Here is a 20,844-nt window from a genome sequence, read left to right as displayed (position 1 = left end):
GTCATTAAACCAGAAAGTCCACCAGATTGTCCGTCTTTGGCTGATTTCTTGCATGGCGCAAAACGCCATTAATGCAGTCTCGAACGCCTTTCATTACAGGATCTGTAATTGTATAAAAGCACCGCAATTCCCCCAGAATGGTCTTTCTTAAATTGGCAGGAAGCGCCTTTTTTACGCGATTTCCTTTGTAGTTCACTCTGAAGGCCCAGTCGCAGTACAAAGAGTAGGGCACATGGTGCTTAAAAAGTAACAAGGCATACTTGTGGGGTGCGCCAGCACTCAGCACCCTATACTTCTCCCTGAGTGCCGGTGGCAGATCACACAGGGTGATGTCGGGCACCGTATCGATGCGAGCGAATGTAGGTCTTCTGGGAGCGGGTGTGCTTGAGGCGACTGGTGATGGTAGGTTGTCTGGAAGGAAGCTTTCCTCCAGTCTTGGTCGCCGTGTTGTCTCCCGGCGTGGTCTTGACGGGGTTGTCATGTCCTCCTCAGCGGCATACATGTACACTACATCTTCTGGTGGAGGGGGTGCGCTTTGTGATGGAAGGGGGTCGATGCTCCCATTCAGCACATCCATGCCACCCTCCTGCTCCGACGTCGGGGAAACAAAGGCATGAACACCGAGCAATGGAAACAAAAAGAAAACAGCGCACAACGCCAAATAGTGAAGCAAGTAATAAAAATGTATTACAATATTAAAGGGGTATAAAATCTGCGTACATCAAATAGAAAAATCATAAGCATTTAGTGTTTATCACACTTGTTTACCACTCCATGGTTGTAGACAGGGGAATCTGATACTCAGCTTTCTCTACAGGAGCCTCTGTGGTAGTTGTGGGGCACAGGATCCCTCATACACTTTTCATCCAGCAGGATGCTGCTTTCAAGGGAGTTCTTTAACAGCAGTCTGGCTCCACTGCAGGTTCAGGCACTCAGTGGAACCGAGTCTCAAGCGGCAATATGCCTCTTCCAGGGGTTTTTTTCCTTACAGTCCTTCGTTTCTCCTGTGGAGATTTCACCGTTTTATCAGCTGCTGCAATGGCAGGGCAGTTCAGAGCCGATGGAAAGGCTCAGCAAACACTTCCGCAATTGCATGCGCCTGCACAGCGTGCCACGATGCCGCTCCGTCACGTGATGTAGCGGAGTGACGTCACAGTTCCCGTGGCAATGGTGAAGGAGCAGGAGAAAGTCCCTTAGAGTCTCTATAGCGGCGCATAAACCGCTCAGTCAGCACAATAACACCAAAAGATAATGGATTAAATGCAGATCCAGGGGATAATAAAAAACAATGTGGTGGCATAGGTTAAATACATCCAACGCGTTTCGTACATCTAAGTACTTCTTCAGGGAGAATAATTTTGGCCATTACCCAGAGGTCTTAAATACCTCTCAGAGATGTCTCATTGGTCAGACTATTAAAGTTAGACCAATCATCTGAGCCATGGTCAAAGTGATAGGGAAGATATACTATTACTTTTAAAACAACAACTTTATTAGCAGAATTTAAAAACACAAATAAACAGTAAAGTAACCTATAATCTAGCCTACCATAAATATACCATAAATATATAAAAAAAACCATGCTGGAATAAAAAGAAACACAATGTTAGTTTATCAGAAATTTAAAATATTAAAATAGACATCTATTAATCCTTCAAATATATATATATATATAATGATTAACTAAGAGTAATAAAGGATATAGTACAACAGGGAGAAGGAGAAGCAGAGTAAGGAGAGTAATAGCATGTCCCAAGGGTCTTTTGCGGATATGGGCTAATGATTATAATTTAATACAATGCCCAAATATCCACATCCTCATTAAGCCCCTTAGGGGACATGGTATCTAATTTATGTATCCAATAAGTCTCCTTAGAGGATAATGTTTTAACTCTATCCCCCCCTCTTCTATTTACTGGAATAAACTGAATCCCCTTAAAAGTAAGACTAGAAGGGTCTTTACCATGGTGTAATAAAAAGTGTCTCGAAACACTATGTTTCTCAAACCCAATTTTGATGTTCCTGACATGTTCCTGGATACGGATTTTAAGGCACCGTTTGGTTCTGCCGACATATTGGTATCCACATGCACATTCCAACAAGTATACAATGTGTGTGGAAGTACATAAAATGAAGTCATCAATACTAAAAACCTCTAGTGTGTTATTAGATTTAAACGTTTGTTTTACAGGGTGTAAATACTTGCAAATACTGCATTTACCACAGGTATAATTACCTTTTGGTTTGGTTCCAAGCCATGTGTTAGATGTAGTAGTATTACTACATACAAACACATCACTAGGTGCTAGTATGTTCTTAATATTTTTAGCTTTCCTATATATGAACCGTGGTTTAGTGTCTAGATGAGATCCCAATATGGGATCTTTACACAGTATGCCCCAGTGTTTACTGAAAACCTTCTCAATATCCCTATATACAGAATTATAGTTAGTGATAAAAGCCACATCTACCAATCCACCCTTGTTTGATTGGATTTCATTATTTCTTTTTTTATTTTGTATCAACAGTTCTTTACGATCCAAATCACGGACTCTTTTTATCTCTCTTTCTAAAAGTTCTTTAGGATACCCCCTCTCTCTAAACCTTAAAAATAATTTGTTTGCCTGTTGGTTAAAAACCTCTACATTACTGCAGTTACGTCTGAGTCTGACAAATTGCCCTCCTGGTATGTTTTTGATCCATGTGCTCTTGTGACTGCTATTTGCCATCAGCAAATTGCTGGTATCCACCTCCTTAAAGAAGGTCTCGGTTTCCACAGTGCCATCCACTCGAGAAGTAAGTCTTAGATCTAAAAAGTCTATCTGTGTGGCATCCATTCTTTGTGTAAACTCGAGATTAAAATCATTTTTTTCAAATCAGCCACAAATGCACTGGCCAAAACACAATCACCATCCCACACACACAGGATGTCGTCTATGTAGCGTCTCCACACAACGACATTCCTGTGGTGCGGGTTGCCGGGCACAAGGAACTGTGACTCCCACTTACCCACGTACAGGTTCGCGAAACTGGAGGCAAATCTAGTGCCCATAGCAGTCCCGCAAACCTGCAGGTAGAAAGTGGAGAGAAACAGGAAATAGTTATGTTTTAGAATAAAACTAATAGACTCAAGAATAAACTCTCTATTCAATGGGTGCAGTGCCTGATCGTCCTCCAAAAAGGAGTTAACCGCATCTAACCCTTTTTGATGTGGTATGTTGGTGTACAGGGCCTTTATATCGCATGTAATCCATACATATGAACTCTTCCATTGAAAATCCTTAAATAAGTTTAAAACTGCAGTCGAATCTTTCAAATAGGAGGTTAATTTTCCAACATAGGGTTGGAGAAAGAAATCCACATATTGACTAAGGTTGGCTGTCATCGATTGTATACCTGACACAATAGGGCGTCCAGGAGGATCAACCAGAGCCTTGTGGATTTTCGGTAAATGATAAAAAATGGGGATCCTAGGGAATTCCGAGAATAAAAAGGCAAATTCCACTGTAATGATAACAGAAAGGGCGAGTGCATTGTCTAACAGGACCTTCAGCTCCTTCAAAAATTCAGCCGTCGGGTCTTTAGATAATTCTACATATGACAATTTATCATTTAGTAGTCGTAAGGCTTCTTTTTCATAGTCACATCTATCCTGGACTACTACGCCCCCACCCTTATCTGCTTGCCTTATAATTAAATCAGTGTTTTCTTTTAGATTTTTAAGGGCTAACGACTCGCTATTACTGAGATTGTGCTTAATATCACCTGACTTAAAATTATGGGATAGAGCATTAAAATCATTGATGACCATGTTAAAAAATGTATTAATGTGATGACCTTTGGAATGTGCAGGATAAAATTTGGATTGGCTTTTAAAGTCAGTATGTCTGATAACCAATTCCATATTGGTGTTATTTGCAGAAACCGTTACGGCCTTACTATGATTAGTATCCATATCTTGTTTCAGGAAATGTCGCTTAAGGGTAATGTTGCGAGTGAACTTGTGTAGATCCTTGAACAGTTGGAAGGAGCTTGGTCCACAGGCCTTCGAGAAGCTCAGGCCCCTTCCAAGTATGCCCAATTGATCTTTACTCAAAACTGTAGAGGAGAGATTAAAGACACCTTTGTTAGCTACGGTGTCCCTTCCCAAGAGTACCCTCTTCTTTTGTGCTCTGGTCCCTCCTCGTGTTCCTCGTCTGACACATCCCTTATCTTTCTTTTCTCTTGTGGGGTATTCAGTGTATCTTTTACAGTTTTCACCTTCCCCTCCAACCTTGTTCGAATTAGGTCTAAAAAAAGAAGGTGAATCTGTAGTTGGTTCCAATCTAGCTGGGCGTTTAGGTGAGAATTTGGGGGAGTTTCTGGGTGAGTATCTAGATGTTCTTACATGGGGGTTTTTGTATTCATTTTCATAGTTTCTATATTGGCCCTGAGGCCTAGAACCATATCTAAAACCCTCAATGTAATTTTTCCCTTTATAATTGGGATTACGATACCCCTTACCATGGTTAGAGCGTGATCGATCTCTATTTGATCTATCATTTTTATTTGTTCTGCTCTCTCTTTTCGTCATAGGTGTGATGATTCTGATATCTGTTTTTTGAATGTGCGGATCCCCCTCTCTCTTTTTTATTGGGGATATATTCATCACCTACTACCCTTCCTCTATCTTTTTTCTCCCAGTCTCTCTGTCTCCCTTGCTGATAGTCTAATTTATCTCTTAAAAATTTACTGAGTTTCGTTTTTAAAAGTTCATCTTCCTCATATTCTAACTTTACTTTAACATCATGCTCAATCTCTGAGCAATCTGTATCTATAACTATAGGTTCTAATGCCTTAATTGCTTTCAAAATCTCTTTCTCTAATTGTTTGATCTCACGGTTCCTTTCATAAATAATTAACCTAATGAGATCATTAGAGCACTCATCCTGGATCCTATTCCACTCCTGCATAAATTTTGAGTTATCTTTACCGAAGGTGGGGTTTTTAGAAAACCTGAGACCTCTTGGTATTCTACCCACATCTAGATAACTCTGTAGGGTTTTGGTCTCAAGCCAGTGCTTGCCCTCAGTAAGCAATAACTTTTCCAATATTTTAAAACGATATTTTGCTGTTAAATCAATTGGTTCGGTGGGCTGACCATGTAACACTTCATCTGTAAAAAGGAGTTTAAAGTGTTCCTCCCTTTTCTCTCTACAATTAGCTAGGCTCCAAACCATTTTAATGCAGTAGTGATGTACGCGGAAAAATAGAAATAAATAAATTGATTGATAGGAGAATGTGAGACGTGCTGCAACAGTAAAGAGCAAAGACAGTAAAAAAACAAGAATAAACTATGCGCTACTATCTAACTCCTACTTATAAATAAATAAAGTGCAGTGACTAAACCATAAATGTACTAAATAAACCACAATACCAAGTGAATAAGTGATTGTATAATAAATTATGTCATAACCGTGTGGTTGATAAGGGCTTCTGCTGCTATAAACATTGGGGGTGGCTCAGCACCCCACACACTCTAAGAAATGGAAACAAAAAGAAAACAGCGCACAACGCCAAATAGTGAAGCAAGTAATAAAAATGTATTACAATATTAAAGGGGTATAAAATCTGCGTACATCAAATAGAAAAATCATAAGCATTTGTTTTTTATTATCCCCTGGATCTGCATTTAATCCATTATCTTTTGGTGTTATTGTGCTGACTGAGCGGTTTATGCGCCGCTATAGAGACTCTAAGGGACTTTCTCCTGCTCCTTCACCATTGCCACGGGAACTGTGACGTCACTCCGCTACATCACGTGACGGAGCGGCATCGTGGCACGCTGTGCAGGCGCATGCAATTGCGGAAGTGTTTGCTGAGCCTTTCCATCCGCTCTGAACTGCCCTGCCATTGCAGCAGCTGATAAAACGGTGAAATCTCCACAGGAGAAACGAAGGACTGTAAGGAAAAAAAACCCTGGAAGAGGCATATTGCCGCTTGAGACTCGGTTCCACTGAGTGCCTGAACCTGCAGTGGAGCCAGACTGCTGTTAAAGAACTCCCTTGAAAGCAGCATCCTGCTGGATGAAAAGTGTATGAGGGATCCTGTGCCCCACAACTACCACAGAGGCTCCTGTAGAGAAAGCTGAGTATCAGAATCCCCTGTCTACAACCATGGAGTGGTAAACAAGTGTGATATACACTAAATGCTTATGATTTTTCTATTTGATGTACGCAGATTTTATACCCCTTTAATATTGTAATACATTTTTATTACTTGCTTCACTATTTGGCGTTGTGCGCTTTTTTCTTTTTGTTTCCATTTCTTAGAGTGTGTGGGGTGCTGAGCCACCCCCAATGTTTATAGCAGCAGACGCCCTTATCAACCACACGGTTATGATATAATTTATTATACAATCACTTATTCACTTGGTATTGTGGTTTATTTAGTACATTTATGGTTTAGTCACTGCACTTTATTTATTTATAAGTAGGAGTTAGATAGTAGCGCACAGTTTATTCTTGTTTTTTTATGAACACCGAGCAAATGATGAATACCCGCTATGTCAGCCCCTATCTTCTCCATCCGTCGATCCATTCGTTGATCCATATGTTGCATCCTTTGATCCATATCTAGCATCCGTTAAACCATATGTAGCATCCATTGCTCCACATTTAGCATGGTCTCCAGAAGCAGATCTATCTTTGCCAGCAGAATAGAGTTCCCGGGGATATCCACACATCCCATTCAGCATCCGGTCTAACGAGCTGCTTCTTGTGCATGGCATGCTGTTGACATCTGGGTGGATGGGTGCAATGGAGGATGAGATGGGGGTTCCATGGAGAGAAGCGGCAGCGACGTCGAAGAAGGGTGGAGGAGGTGACCTTTGGATATCCGGTAGAGGAGAAGCGGCAGCGTCATCGAAGAGGGATGGAGAAAGTGACCTTTGGATTTCCGGGCGAGAAGCAGAGTCGTCTAAGAGCAAAGGAGAAAGTGACCCGTGGATTTCAGAGGCACCAGCGGCAGTGTCGTCGGATAGAACTGGAGAAGATGGCCTGTGAGTTTCCGGGAGGGCGGTGGCAGCATCGAGGACGAGGGGTGGAGAAGACGGGCTGAAGATTTCCGGGACAGCGGCGGCAGAGTCATCGAAGCGTATGTGAGGAAGTGGTCTGCGGGTTCGATGGGTTGGCTGCCATTCGTTTTGAGTCGAGAGTACATCACCGTATTTCTTCTTGACATAATAAGGCTGACATCTATGAAAACCCTTAGCCTTTGGGGTCAGCAGAAGGTTTTCTTTATTGGCCTTAGCCTGTCGCTTTTGCCTTGGCGTGGAAACGGCAACCGCCTTTCGCTTTTTCTGCATGACAGGCACGGCAGAGGCGAGTGGGTTCCTGCGTCCGTAGAATTGGGTTTGATCCATGGAATCTGGTGGCACAATGCAGTATCTGGACAAGGGCAAGTTCAGATAAAGATCATCGAGTGGTGGGCTATGCAATGTGTGTAACCTTTTATGCATGGCGGCGAGGTACAGGTGTTTAAAGTGGGCGTACTCTAATGTGAGTCATTACCGTATAAATACACCATCCATTTTGTGGATTGACTGCACATTGACTACACATCGACTAAACATCGAATATACATTCTTGTGTTTGTTTTTCTTTCTATTCGCAGCAATGCCTGTTAAAAAGATTTCCAAGGCACTCAGCATGCGAATTAAGGAGTTGTACAGGAGCGGACACCGAATTGCTGCTATCCAACGCTGGTTAGCTACTTCTGGCCTCGTTGTGCCAGCAACCACCGTGAGCTATCATGCACACGGAGAAAACAGAGAACGCAAAAGGGCACCAAGGGTAACTAACGCGTAAGTATATTTATACAACTTTTTTTTATATCAAATAATGTACTGTAGATCTACAGTACTGTATCTAATATTTTTGTTATTTCTGTAGATTTATATTACAACAGTATATAAATTTTTTCTATTTATATTTATATAACAACAGTATATATATTTTGTATATTTTGTATATTTATATTACAACAGTACTGTATATATATATTTGTATATTTATATTTATATTACAACAGTATATATATTTTGTATATTTATATTTATACTGTATTACAACAGTATATATATTTTTTATATTTATATTTATATTACAACAGTATATATATTTTTTATATTTAAATTTATATTACAACACTATATATATTTTGCATATTTATATTTATACTGTTTTACAACAGTATATATATATTTTTATATTTATATTTACATTACAACAGTATATATATTTTTTATATTGCTGCATATTAATAGAACAATATATTGTATCATGTTGATCTACTGTCTCTAATATTTATACTTACCGGATTGTCTTTCTTTACATTGTAGGGAGACAACTCTTCTGGTGGACAAAATAAGTGAGGAGAATGATGAGCAGAGTGCATTAAGGGTAAAATACACTCTGCAGGAAAATCACAATCTCGCTGTATCCGAGACCAGCATAAAGAAGATGAGACGCAGCATTGGATGGAAAAATGGACGTGTGAGTTTAGTACTGGACAGTACAGGAGGTAAAAGTGTTGTTTAGGAAACTGTACTGTACCGCTAAAATTATTTATTCTTTGTCATTACAGAGCGTACCCCATGATACGGGACGTAAACAAAATAAAAAGAGTGGTCCAGGCCCAGGCATGGATCGACAGTGGAGAAACTTTCCAGGATTGCATCTTCACTGACGAGTCTACTGTGTCGCTGGAGAGATTTGCAACCTTTGCATTCCATAAAAAAGGCCGCATATCTTTGAAGCCGCGGCCAAAACACCCCGTGAAGCTGCATGTGTGGGGTGCCATCTCTAGGCGTGGACCAGGGTGCATTGTCATCTTTGAAGATTAAATATATAAAATATAATGTAGCATTATGCACTGTACTTTCCTAGTGTAGCCTCACTTTACACACTGTACTGTACTATTGTGCAGTTTTTTGAGCACTTTTCTTTTCTTGCTATTGGAATCATGAATAAAGCTTTCTTCCAAGACAACATTGTCCCTGAGATAGTGCAATACATCACACGCGAGTTCCCCAATGGTCATCGCTTCTACGAGGACAACGATCCGAAGCACACCGCGTCAACAGCGCATATCCTTGAGCGCGGTATCAACTGGGTGAAGACGCCAGCGGAGTAAGTGCGGTAACCGTGTCTCATTTTTTTCCCACAGTTTTTACTGTGTACTGTATCTCTTAAACTAATTGTCCTTTTTTTCCAATGACAGATCGCCAGACTTCAATCCGATCGAAATGGTCTGGCATCAGCTGAAGGACCATATCTGGAAAGTGGTGAAACCCTCCAAAAAAGGACAAGTTGTTGAAAGGCATAATGAGTTTTTGGAACGATGTACTCACCGTGGAACGCTGCAATAAATATATAGACCATATTGCGACTGTGTTGCCCATTGTGATCGCGCGTAATGGGCAAGCATCAGGAAAGTAGTACTGTACTGTAGTATTGTAAGTACAGTATGATACAGGTAAGTATGGCACAGATTTTTCGTTCCTAATAGTCAGAGTATACAGTAGTTACAGTTTTTTCTTTACAGAGAGAGCAGCACCAGCCATCTGGTTACATAGTAGTATTTAACAGTAGTCAGAGTATATAGTAGTTCCAGTATAGACTAGTTTGACAGTACTACTAACTGCTCAATTTTTTTCTTTCCACACAATGCCATAATACAGTACGCACATAACTGCACTAATTTTTTGTTTTCTTGTCGTTTCAGGAAAAAAGGGTGGCCAGGGGAGAGGTGGGGTGTTGTGTCCATTCTAATCTGTTTGTACAGTCAAATGTACAGTATATAAACAGCAAAAATGATGTACACAAAACCTCTCCTCTCTCAATGAACTACTGTACTGTACACAGAATGAGGAACAAGATAAAGACGGAAAAAATAATATTACTATATATATATATATATATATATATATATATATATATATATATATATTATACATTACAGTATATATTATTAAATAATATTCTTATAAATGTGCATTATTCATGTTTATCCATGTTTTACAAATGTTTTCTAAATGTTTATCCAATTTCAATCTGCCAGAAGAACTTAATAAAGACTGCATTATGTATTATTTGTATTTTTTGGTTCCTGATAAAATAAAATAAATATTTATTTACATTCCTGCTAATCATAATCTTTGACAACACCACCCCCTCCCCCACCCCTTCAGTACACCAATGAATAAGAATGAATGACAAAACAACATGAATCAGTTAATGGTTTTTTTAACTCTCAAAATTCACAATGCTGTGCAAATCAGATTTACATTTCAAATTCGAGAAGGGATTTTCCAAAGCGTTAACAAAGCCTCAAAGGGTTGGGGGGGGGGGTAGTCATGTGCAGTAATCAGCTAGCTCCCATCTCAAAGAGGATTACACGCAGGCGCAGTGAGGCTTTGTAGCTCGGCTATGGACGGATTAAGAACACAATGGAATGGCAATATTCAGAAAAGTAACGACTCTGTGGAGGGGGATTGGGTGACTCATGCGCAGTAAGCAGCAAGCTCCCATCTCAAAGAGGATTAGAGTACACGCAGGTGCAGTGAGGCGATTGACGCTCGGCTAAGGAAGGATTAAAAACACAATGACTAACTTCAGAAAATTAATGACTCTGTGGAGGTGTCTGTCGATAAGAGTTTGTGTGTGCGTGGGGGAGGGATGAAGGATTAGTTGTGCAGCAGTTCAAAGAAATTACATAGAGTGGAGTACAGTACAGTAATTTCAAAAGGCAGTTCATCATAGTACTGTAATTTGATCCCTACACCCCCAAATACAGTACATAAAAAGCACACAAATCAACCATGTGCAGGCAAACGCACAGATTGAATATCGTAATATCAAGATTGTTCTAGCAGGCTTGTGGATAAAATAAAAGTTAAAAAATCATAATAAAATTTTTTGGGGGGGGGCACTCAAGCAAGCAGTGGTGGGTGAAGTTACAGGTGCATGAGCAGGAATCAACTAGCTCCCATCCGAAAGAGGATTACAGTACACACAGGCGCATAGAGAGGATTTTCCAAAGTGTTGCCGTAAACAAAGCCTCAAAGTTCCCATCTCAAAGAGAATTACACGCAGACGCAGTGAGTCTTTGTAGCTCGGCTATGGACTGATTAACAACACAATGTCAAGATTCCGAAAATTAACGACTCTGTGGAGAGGGGGGTTGGGTGAGTCATGTGCAGTAAGCAGTTAGCTCCCATCTCAAAAAGGATTACACGCAGACGCAGTGAGGCTTTGTAGCTCGGCTATGGACAGATTAAGAAAACAATGTCAAGATTCAGAAAATGAACGACTCTGTGGAGAGGGGGAGTTGGGTGAGTCATGCGCAGTAAGCAGTTAGCTCCCATCTCAAAAAGGATTACACACAGGCGCAGTGAGGCTTTGTAGCTCGGCTATGGACGGATTAAGAACACAATGTCAAGATTCTGAAAATGAACGACTCTGTGGAGAGTGGGGGGGTTGGGTGAGTCATGCGCAGTAAGCAGTTAGCTCCCATCTCAAAAAGGATTACACACAGGCGCAGTGAGGCTTTGTAGCTCGGCTATGGACGGATTAAGAACACAATGTTAAGATTCAGAAAATTAACGACTCCGTGGAATTTCCTTGAGCTAGCCTTGTGTTTGTTCACGGGGGAGGGGGCTACAGGGTACAGCTGCATGAAGTTCAAAGATAAAGACATACTTTAATTTCAAGAGACCGTTGATCATAATAATACACCCCCAAATACAGTACGTAAAAAGCACACAAATCAACCATGTGCAGTCAAACGCACAGGTTCGCAGTCAAAAGCTACAGCACAGATTGAATATCGTAATACAGTAAGATGGTTTTTGCAGGCTTGTGGAGAAAAAAAAATTCCAATAAAAAAAATGTTTTCATTTTTTTTGGTCACTCAAGCAAGCAAGTGGGCGAAGTAACAGGCGCATGTGTAGTAATCACCTGCTGTCAAGCAGGAATGTGATTGAAACCAGACACACGTTCAAAGGAATGGTGTGGGAGAGGTGTACTGCATTGCACAGAAGATAAGAAGTTGAAATACCCTGCAGTGCAGTTAATTATCCTGAGCGAGGGGAGAGCGCTGTATATGCCGAAATGTGACACTGTTACAGTACTGTACACGCCTATGCGTTTCAACAATTTTCAATGAGACATACTGTACAGCAGCACAGCACTGCAAATGCATGTATACTTTAAATATGCAAATTTACAATTACTGCGTGCGCGCACACACAGACTGTGTACTAACGTAGCTTGAACCGCGAAGGTATTAGACTTCCAAGACAACAGCTCGCAAACGCCCCCCGGAGTTTTTACACGGCATTGCAGTATTGAGGACGGCGAGAATAAAATGCTAAAATCACGAGCGCTAAAATAACGCAGTTCACTCCAGGCGAAACAAACAGAAAACCGCACCTAACCGGGATAATCTGAGAGCCGCAGATCTAGCCGACTTAGACTCAGGTCGGCCGCCACTGTATGTAAGTGGAATACTTTGTGTTTTTAATATTAAAAGCAGTATTATACTATTCTGCTTTTTCCTGTTTTGTATATGGATATCCCTTCCTTCTCTATGGATCTGGAGTACCTATCTGGAAACTAAAGTTGGTAACTTCTAATAACCACAGCGCCTTACTATCACGTTGTACACGTGAGTGCAAATTTTATAGAGCTATCAGCATTGATTTCATTGTTGGGGTTGACAATATTGCACTATTTGGTATTTTTACTTCTCTTCCATGTCCTGATGCGATTTGCGCACCTGTTTCTTCTTCACTAGCTACTTACAGCAAGGCTGTAGGGAATAGACACTGATTGGTATCTTTGCCTCAGGTGCCAGGTAGCCACAGTATGCACCGAATCACTCTGCATCAAAGGATATAGAAGGCAAACATGGTGCAAATACCGCTAGTATATAAAAATGTATTAAAAAGACATAACAAAAACACCACAAGGTGTCACACTCACATTTAAAATGTGATGGTTGAACCATCTACAATGTGCCGTCCGCTGCCTGTAGGTTCCAAGCTGCATACACTAGTTGCTGGGGTTAGATCCCTTCCTCCCTCCTTATCACGGCCGCAACTCCAATGAGATCCTCCCCCGATGTAAATGCTACTAGGTTGCTGCTCTCTTCCTACATGCACGGAGTGACGTCACCAATAAACTCCACCCTACGCGTTTCGTATCTATCGCGTTACTTCGTCAGGGGTGTCATTGGAGTTGCAGGTTGGCAGGTTGTTTTGCTCCTGTAGCCTAGACAGGGTATTGCGGGCTGTGTATGATCAGGTAAAGTGGGCACATATTTTTCTAGCTACAACCAAAATGCTCTTCATGTTCAAACACTGCGCTAGACATCCAAGAAAAGGAGAGATGGAGCACAGCTGAAGATAAATAAACTGCTTGGGAGAGTGGGACCCAGGTAAAAATGTGGGACGTGGACGCAACTGCAAGGAGGCTGACAGACGGGAGAAAGACCAGACTGTGCACAAGTCTGGGCGCACCACCCGATTCTCATCCACATCCCTGCACCACCATCTCATCAACTGGGACAGACTCGGCGCGGACACCTAACCTCTTGGGAGGAAGTCTGGCAGAGACTGAAACTTCTGCCTCTATGCCATTTTTTAATGGTCGCTTGTGAGTTAACAATCTCTTTTTTAATCAATTTTGTTCATTAAACAATGTTATGCTATGTTTTCTCTGTTCTCTCCCATTTTCTGAGGTAATACTGAGAAAATTACACTGCACAGACGAAAGGCACCCAGCGTTTAATGTTGTTCTGTGAAACACAAACCATACTCAAGGTGGATATAGAGGTTTAATGTAAGTGTGCTTCCTCAATACCTTATCTCTAGCATACTATTGTGCTTTAACCCTTCCTGATTGTGGTCCCTCTGTCTGTTTATATTACATATGTCCTGGAGACTGGAGTAAGACATCGCGCCGGAGGATCCCCCCTTCTTTACTCTTAATGGATCAGTGCAAAAATACAAAAAACGGAGCCCTCAGGCCCCCACCAACATGTTTCGAGCTGGTAGCTCTTTCTCAAGGTGCATAGTGATGCCTATTGCTAACTTACCTAATATACTCAAATTTCCCGCCATTTGCCGCCATCCATTCGTCGCAGGGAACGCGTCACGAGTGACGCGCCATGCGTGGCCTGGACTGGTGACGTCAGCGCGTCATTTGAGTATAAACAAAACTTTATTTGTCAACAAAACTTTATCGATCATTTCGTCTATTGTTAAAATGCTCAATTAAATCCTACACAACTTTATTACTCTATGACGACCGAATAGCCTAAAAAAACTTTATTCGACACTAATTTAAAAGGGGATTCATGAGCAACAGTATGTATTACTGATAATGAAAAAGTAATAATCATGAAAACAGTAATTGTAACAAAGTAATAATTGATAACAAACGATTAAAAAAATATATAAAACAAGCATCTTGTGTGAAAATTATTGGAACAACACTCATTGGATATGAATCTACTTTTTTTCTTTTTCATATAAATCTGTAATAATAGAGTGTCATTAACCATAATTCACCTAATATGAATGTAAAGATGCACAAGAAACTGAGGATGATGTGCATGTATATGTTACGCCGGTGCTGCCCGCAGACCAGACCCGTTCCTTTCACTGAGGTGAGGAACGTATAGAAGCACGCACCCGCAGCAAAGGGAGCGTGTCCGGAGTGTGGTGATTTTGGCGTTGCCAGGCCAGGTGTATTTAGCTAGCAATACTTGCCGGTACCGGTGTAGAAATGCCGTTGTCGTTGCCGTTAGCCAAAGTCTGGGATTGGAGAATTCCGGAAGGTCGTTTGTCCAAGCAGGGGTCTAGAGCCAGAGAGAGACGTCCGCCAAGCCAAGTCGTAACCTGAGAGAATAAGAGAGAAAACGCCAGAGTAGTAATCCAAGTGAAAACTATGTCGAGCAATGAGTAAGAGGAAGGACTGGCATTATAAAGTGTGACTGGCCAATCAGAGGTGGGGGCAGGCCTGGAGGACTGCGTGGAGCTATCCTGGATAGGTCCCCTTGATTGGCAGGCAGGTGAGGACTCTTGTCTTGGTAGGAGATCCTCTTAGTGTGCTGGGGGCGGGTCTTCACTGCAAGAGCAGTGAATAAATTAACCTCACCCGGCTCGTGCGGCTGGGGAATATGGCGGCCGTATGCGGGAATGCAGATCCCGCGGGCATCCGAGGACGCAGAGCATGGCGGGGAACCCCCAGGACCGCCGAAGGTGAGTGATGCCAGCGAGAGGCGCGCGCCACGGTAGCGGGAGTAACCGCAGGAGAAGGGGAACCAGGGCGCGGATGCCGCGATCCCTGAATCCTCACAGTATATGCACGAATTATTCCCTTTTAAAATATGTTTTCATTTTTATTTGCAGTCTATTAAAGTCTACAAAATTCTTCACTATGTCTATACATACATATGTCTATACATGTGTATCTAATACATTGTCAAATAGTATCCATAAAGATATCCTTAATGAAATTAGACATTATAAAGATTTCTGACAGGGATAAAAGAGTAATCCATCCTATAGGTACAAAATAATAAGGGTTAAATCTCTTATGTTCTTGCCATTACTCCACAATGATCAGACATCCAAGAAAAGGAGAGATGGAGCACAGCTGAAGATAAATAAACTGCGCTAGGAAATGAGTAACTATTAAATTCAGTATGCAAAAAAAGGATTGTGTGTTATGCTGCAACCAAGTTGGAACCGTTATCCCGCACCACAAACCCAACCTCAAGTACCCTTGCAATTAGCCACTGCTATATAACACATCAGAAGCTCTGTGTGCCTTTTCTGCAAAACTCTGCGTACATAAAGTGGCATTTCTGCGGAACGTCTGGCTGCTACAAACATTGTGGGTTTTTTTTTTCACCACCTGTTGTGGTTTGACAATACTAAAACACACCTGATGGGCAGTAACAGTCAGGCAGTCACAACCTCCATGACCACTACTCAACATGTCAACAATGAGGTGTACCCTACTTCCCTCCTACCGTGCAAGAGCGTCAACCACCGATGAAACAAGTGCTGTACATTTTGGGACGCACCTTGTTAGAAAAATAGGATTTGCTTGGATTAGTCGAACGTGGCTCATAACTTTGAATACGCTATCTGAAGCTCCCAAATTCAACAGATTGGAGAGAGAGAGAAAGACGCCGGTGCTGTTGATTCATACATCCGGGGATCCAAACCAGAAGTGTGGCAGTCTCAGACAGAGACACCCCGGTCGCTAAGGAGAAGGAGACGTGAGAGCGCTAACACCCCCCCCCCCCATCCGGTCTTTGCTTTCTGTGTGACACCCTAGCTTTTTTTTTTATCTTTAACACAATGTGAGTGTTACATTTTACTTTTTCTATTGATATAAATCATTTTACAGTCTGCACTATTGGTCTTCTCTGATTCTCTTTGGAAAGGTCCTCTCCCCTAAGAATACCAGTGGGTCATATTGCAATGATTTGGGATACAATTATTTAACTACGGAATATGTGAGTATATTCCCTATCAATTCCAAAACATAATTTGTGGGGTTTAGACACTATACTATATTTATTCTTTTTTTTTTTTTTGGTTACAAAATCTGCGCTCTCAGAGTCCCGGGCATCTATACAAAGTAGGAGCAACATGTGCCATCTGACCACTTTGATTGGCCCCAGAAGCCTCCTGATTGTGACCTGAAAAACCATGGAGGCAATGAGAGGCTGGCACTTAAAAAGTAATTATTTATGCTTCAATTTAATACTATCTAAGTAATAAAAATTAAAATAAAAGCGTTCTACAATGCAAACACATTTTTGCAAAGAAAGCAAAAAAAGCAGTCAACGACACTTTTGTCTGGGGCCCAGATTCACTAACCGGTGCAATAGCTTTAACCATTAACACGCTTTTACTTTACTCCTATTTACAGGGATGGGAGCTAAAGTGTGTTACGTTTCCTGTGGATAGTGTCCTTCTGTTATACAGCCTTATCCATACTAATAGTGCTTTACATTGAAAGCATAAAGGAGGATATATATCAAAGTCTCTAAGCTGCAACAAAACCAGGGCAAAATCACTGGCTTTACCAAATAAAAGAATTACCAAATAAAAGAATTCTCTTTAAAAACCAATGGGATTTTTTTCTTTGTTAGTAGACAATAACCTACCGGGATTACAGAAAGAGTACTTGGATAAGGGCACCCGGCACAGCCTATAAATAATGGAATTCAATTAGTTTACAATCTAAATGATATGGTTGAAAATTTACAGTGACATCAACTGCTCTAAGGATCGCATTATTTGGCTAAGTAGGGGAATAAGGGCATTTACTGACAGGGTGGTGTTACATAATGAATGCTGCTGCTGCTGTTGCCACCATGCAATTGGGCTTTAAAGGTGGGAAGAGAAGGAGGTTAGTAAACACTGGTGGGAGCGTAGAAACAGCAAAACAAACTAATGGCATACTTAAGCCACTTATCGAGACCTTTTTGTCCAAGATGCCTACTGCTATTCAGTAAGCCTCGATAACTGGGCGATAAAGGCATGAATCGACAATTTTTGCAGCCGTCAAAATAAGATCGCCGGGTGCGCGGCGATATGCCACTTATCGTCAGGTTCTGAAACTCGTGCAATTTTAGTAGCCTCGATTAGCTTTTCGAGGCTAATTGTGGATCTAGAATGGAGAGTTTCTCCCAAAATCTTCACGCCAGTGATGTCACAACCTTTTGAACTAATGTGACCTATCACATGTCTTCAATCCCATTGGCTGTAATACCATGTGACATAGCCATGTGGTTTTAAGGATGTGACGTACCTCCCTTGGAGATGACATCACAGCCTTAAAAAAAAAAAGAGGCAGCACATGATACAGCGTCCAATCAGATTGGAGCTCTACCATCTGACCCTATATAAGGCCTGTACGTATCATTTTAGCGGAAGAAGTTGACGTGGCAACATCAGTTTAGATTTACCATGGGGTTTTGAATTGACAGATGAAGATAGACTAAAAGAAGAAAATAATGACAGATGAAGATAGAAGAAGGGGAAAGAAGATTAAAGAAAGAAGATTTTTGTTACCTGTTCCTGATCTTCAAGGTGGATGGAGAGGGACTGCCGGTGATGACGTCGCGGTCGAGAGCTTCCTGAAATACCGGGATTCGGAAGGTGAAGACTTCTAAAGGTAAGATAAATATTGAATGTATGTAATTGTCTTTTTTCAGGTTTTTTCATTGTATTTATTTATTTTTATGTTTTTGCTTGCCCGTTGATTGATACTGTATTGATCTGTGCCCCTACGGGGTACAGATAAATACAGTGACAGTCAATGCATTTTTTTGGCAAATGCTTGTTTTCTATTGATTGTTATTTTGGATCCAGATGGGTGGTGTGCTGGGCAGAGTTTGCTGCATCCGTCACTCAGGAATACTCTCCCTTCCTGGTTGTGGCAGTTAGCCAGATGACATCACACTGTGGATCCTCAGATGGCACACATGTGCTTGCTGGTTCTACTTTTTCGTATGTTATATATCATCTTCAGCACAAGTTAATCCACTGCTCGATGAAAGCCTCCCCTTTGATCTTCCAGGGACAGTGGTTGCAAGCCTCTCTTCTCAATGTCGCTCCAACAAATTTCCTGATTTCATCCTCTCATCTTACTTTTGGTTGTGGTCTCTGTCTTCTAATTTTCCCTTTTATCCTATTTACCCAACCTTCAGTTGTATTATCGCTGTACCACACCTAACATCTGTCAAAGGCAACATTTCTAGGAGTTGATAAAATCAATTTTGTCAGAAAAAAGTAACACAAAGTAGAGTAACAAATGCACGTGTCCTGGTGCGCCAATGTATAAAACTGACTTTGATGTGTTGCCAGGAACATGCGTTCATTTATTTTTGTGACTAGGAGGCAGAATTTGAAGGTCGTCATGGCTCACATTTGCCAATGGTAAGTATATAACAATTAGAAGTACAAGTCCCTTTGGTATACCAGAAATATGTCAAAATTGTCCACCAACCCTTTCTTGGCATAAAAGACAAATGGAAGTCGACGCAAACAATTCCTAATATTTATGAACATGATGCTCATCGTATAAAGATTAAGAAAATGTAATAACATAAATAAGAAATACCAACATATTCTGCTAATGATTTAGCTAATTAACGTTTTGATGCAATGCATTCTTTCAATTTGTTTTGTAATTACATGTAGCCCTGTTTCCCCCACCCCTAAGTGAGATCAGGGGGTGTTCACTGTAATTACTCCCGGTGCTGCCCTTTTACCTCTGTAACGGGTATTCCCTGTGAATATAGACGCTACTACCTGCTGTGTATACCTGTGTGGCTCTCAGGAGCCTAAGCCTCTGCTCGGGGAGCCTGGGGTACATACATATAACACAATCTCGTGGTACAACGCCTCCACCTGCGATGGCTCCCGCCAGAGGAGGAGTGGTTCCTCGCAAGACAAATATATATATATATCACTCCACACACCGCATGTAAAATAACCAATGACTTTACTGTAGCAATACTTATTCATATATTAACAGGTGTCCCTCTCTAGAGGAGACACTAACTACTGCATCTCGCAAGACCTCCCACCTATACCGGGTGATCCCACCCCGTGTCCAGTAACCCCACACAATATGTCCCGCACCCTTAAAGAGAGATGATATGTGTGACTGCGCAGCCACTAGTCCCGTATGAATATAATATATATGTAGGATCGTTGGTGCACTTGGTGATGGTTACCTGCCGAGCACTCCAGTGCCCGGGCCTGCCAAGGAGCTTCACAAAGGATCCGAAGGCTGACGAATACAGGAACTACCGTCCGGGGCGATCCCACCCAGATGGCTGCTGCAGCGGCAGCGGAGGTCTGAGCCCAAACCTCTGGATGGACGTGCAGCGTCAGCTGTGTCCCTAACTGACTCTGGGTAGTAAGGGGCAGGGTCCCTAACCTGGGGCCTGTCCCTACAACACTCAATACTACTGGTGACTCAGGGCTATCTGGGGCCTAGGGGGCTGCTGGCCTAGTGCAGGGAGTCACTGACTCCTGCACCCTACCTCCTTCCCCGAGCTGCTCCTGACGCCGACTAACGTGCTCCTAAACCCCGCGAAATGTATCTATCCCTGAGCAGGGAGATACTGTAGCCCTATTGGCTCCCTGGTGTCAGGTGGGACTGCGGAGGCTCATGGGACATGTAGTCCCCTCCAAGAGCCCTCTTCTCATTGGTCCGGGTTGCCGCGCTAATCACTGCGCATGCGCGACCTGTCTGTGGGCCTCCCGGCGCTTGGCTCTACTGCGCATGCGCAATGCCACTGACAATGGCGGCGCCTCGCCGCCCTGCTTCGGGAGCGCCGGGAGCGCTAACAACGCGATCGCGGCCCTGGCAACCGGCCACACGCGTCCCCGGCAACCCCCAAGCAGGATCCTGACCGCCCCCACTCTTGCGTTCGGCCGACTGGACCGCCATTGGGCTCGGCGGCACCCGTGATCGCCAGCAAGGTGAGGGGAGCTTGACAGGCAGGGGGGACCTGGCTACACCTGTTTGGCTCGCAGGAGCCTAAGCCTCCACCGCTGGGAGCCTGGGGTGAATTACTCTGTAAATGGTGCAGGGCTTCCACCTGTGAGAGATCCCAGCAGAGTGGGAGCAGCCCCTCACAGGACACTCTTACAATGAACCACACAACTTTGTAGAATAGAAAGGGCTTTACTGTTAGCATAACTATGAAGTAACACGTTACATAACACTCTAATGTAATGACATATAACTCTACCCACTA

The sequence above is a fragment of the Ascaphus truei genome, chromosome 2, assembly GCF_040206685.1.
Source record: "Ascaphus truei isolate aAscTru1 chromosome 2, aAscTru1.hap1, whole genome shotgun sequence".
In the NCBI taxonomy this organism is placed as follows: Eukaryota; Metazoa; Chordata; class Amphibia; order Anura; family Ascaphidae; genus Ascaphus; species Ascaphus truei.
This window is presented reverse-complemented; position numbering follows the sequence as displayed.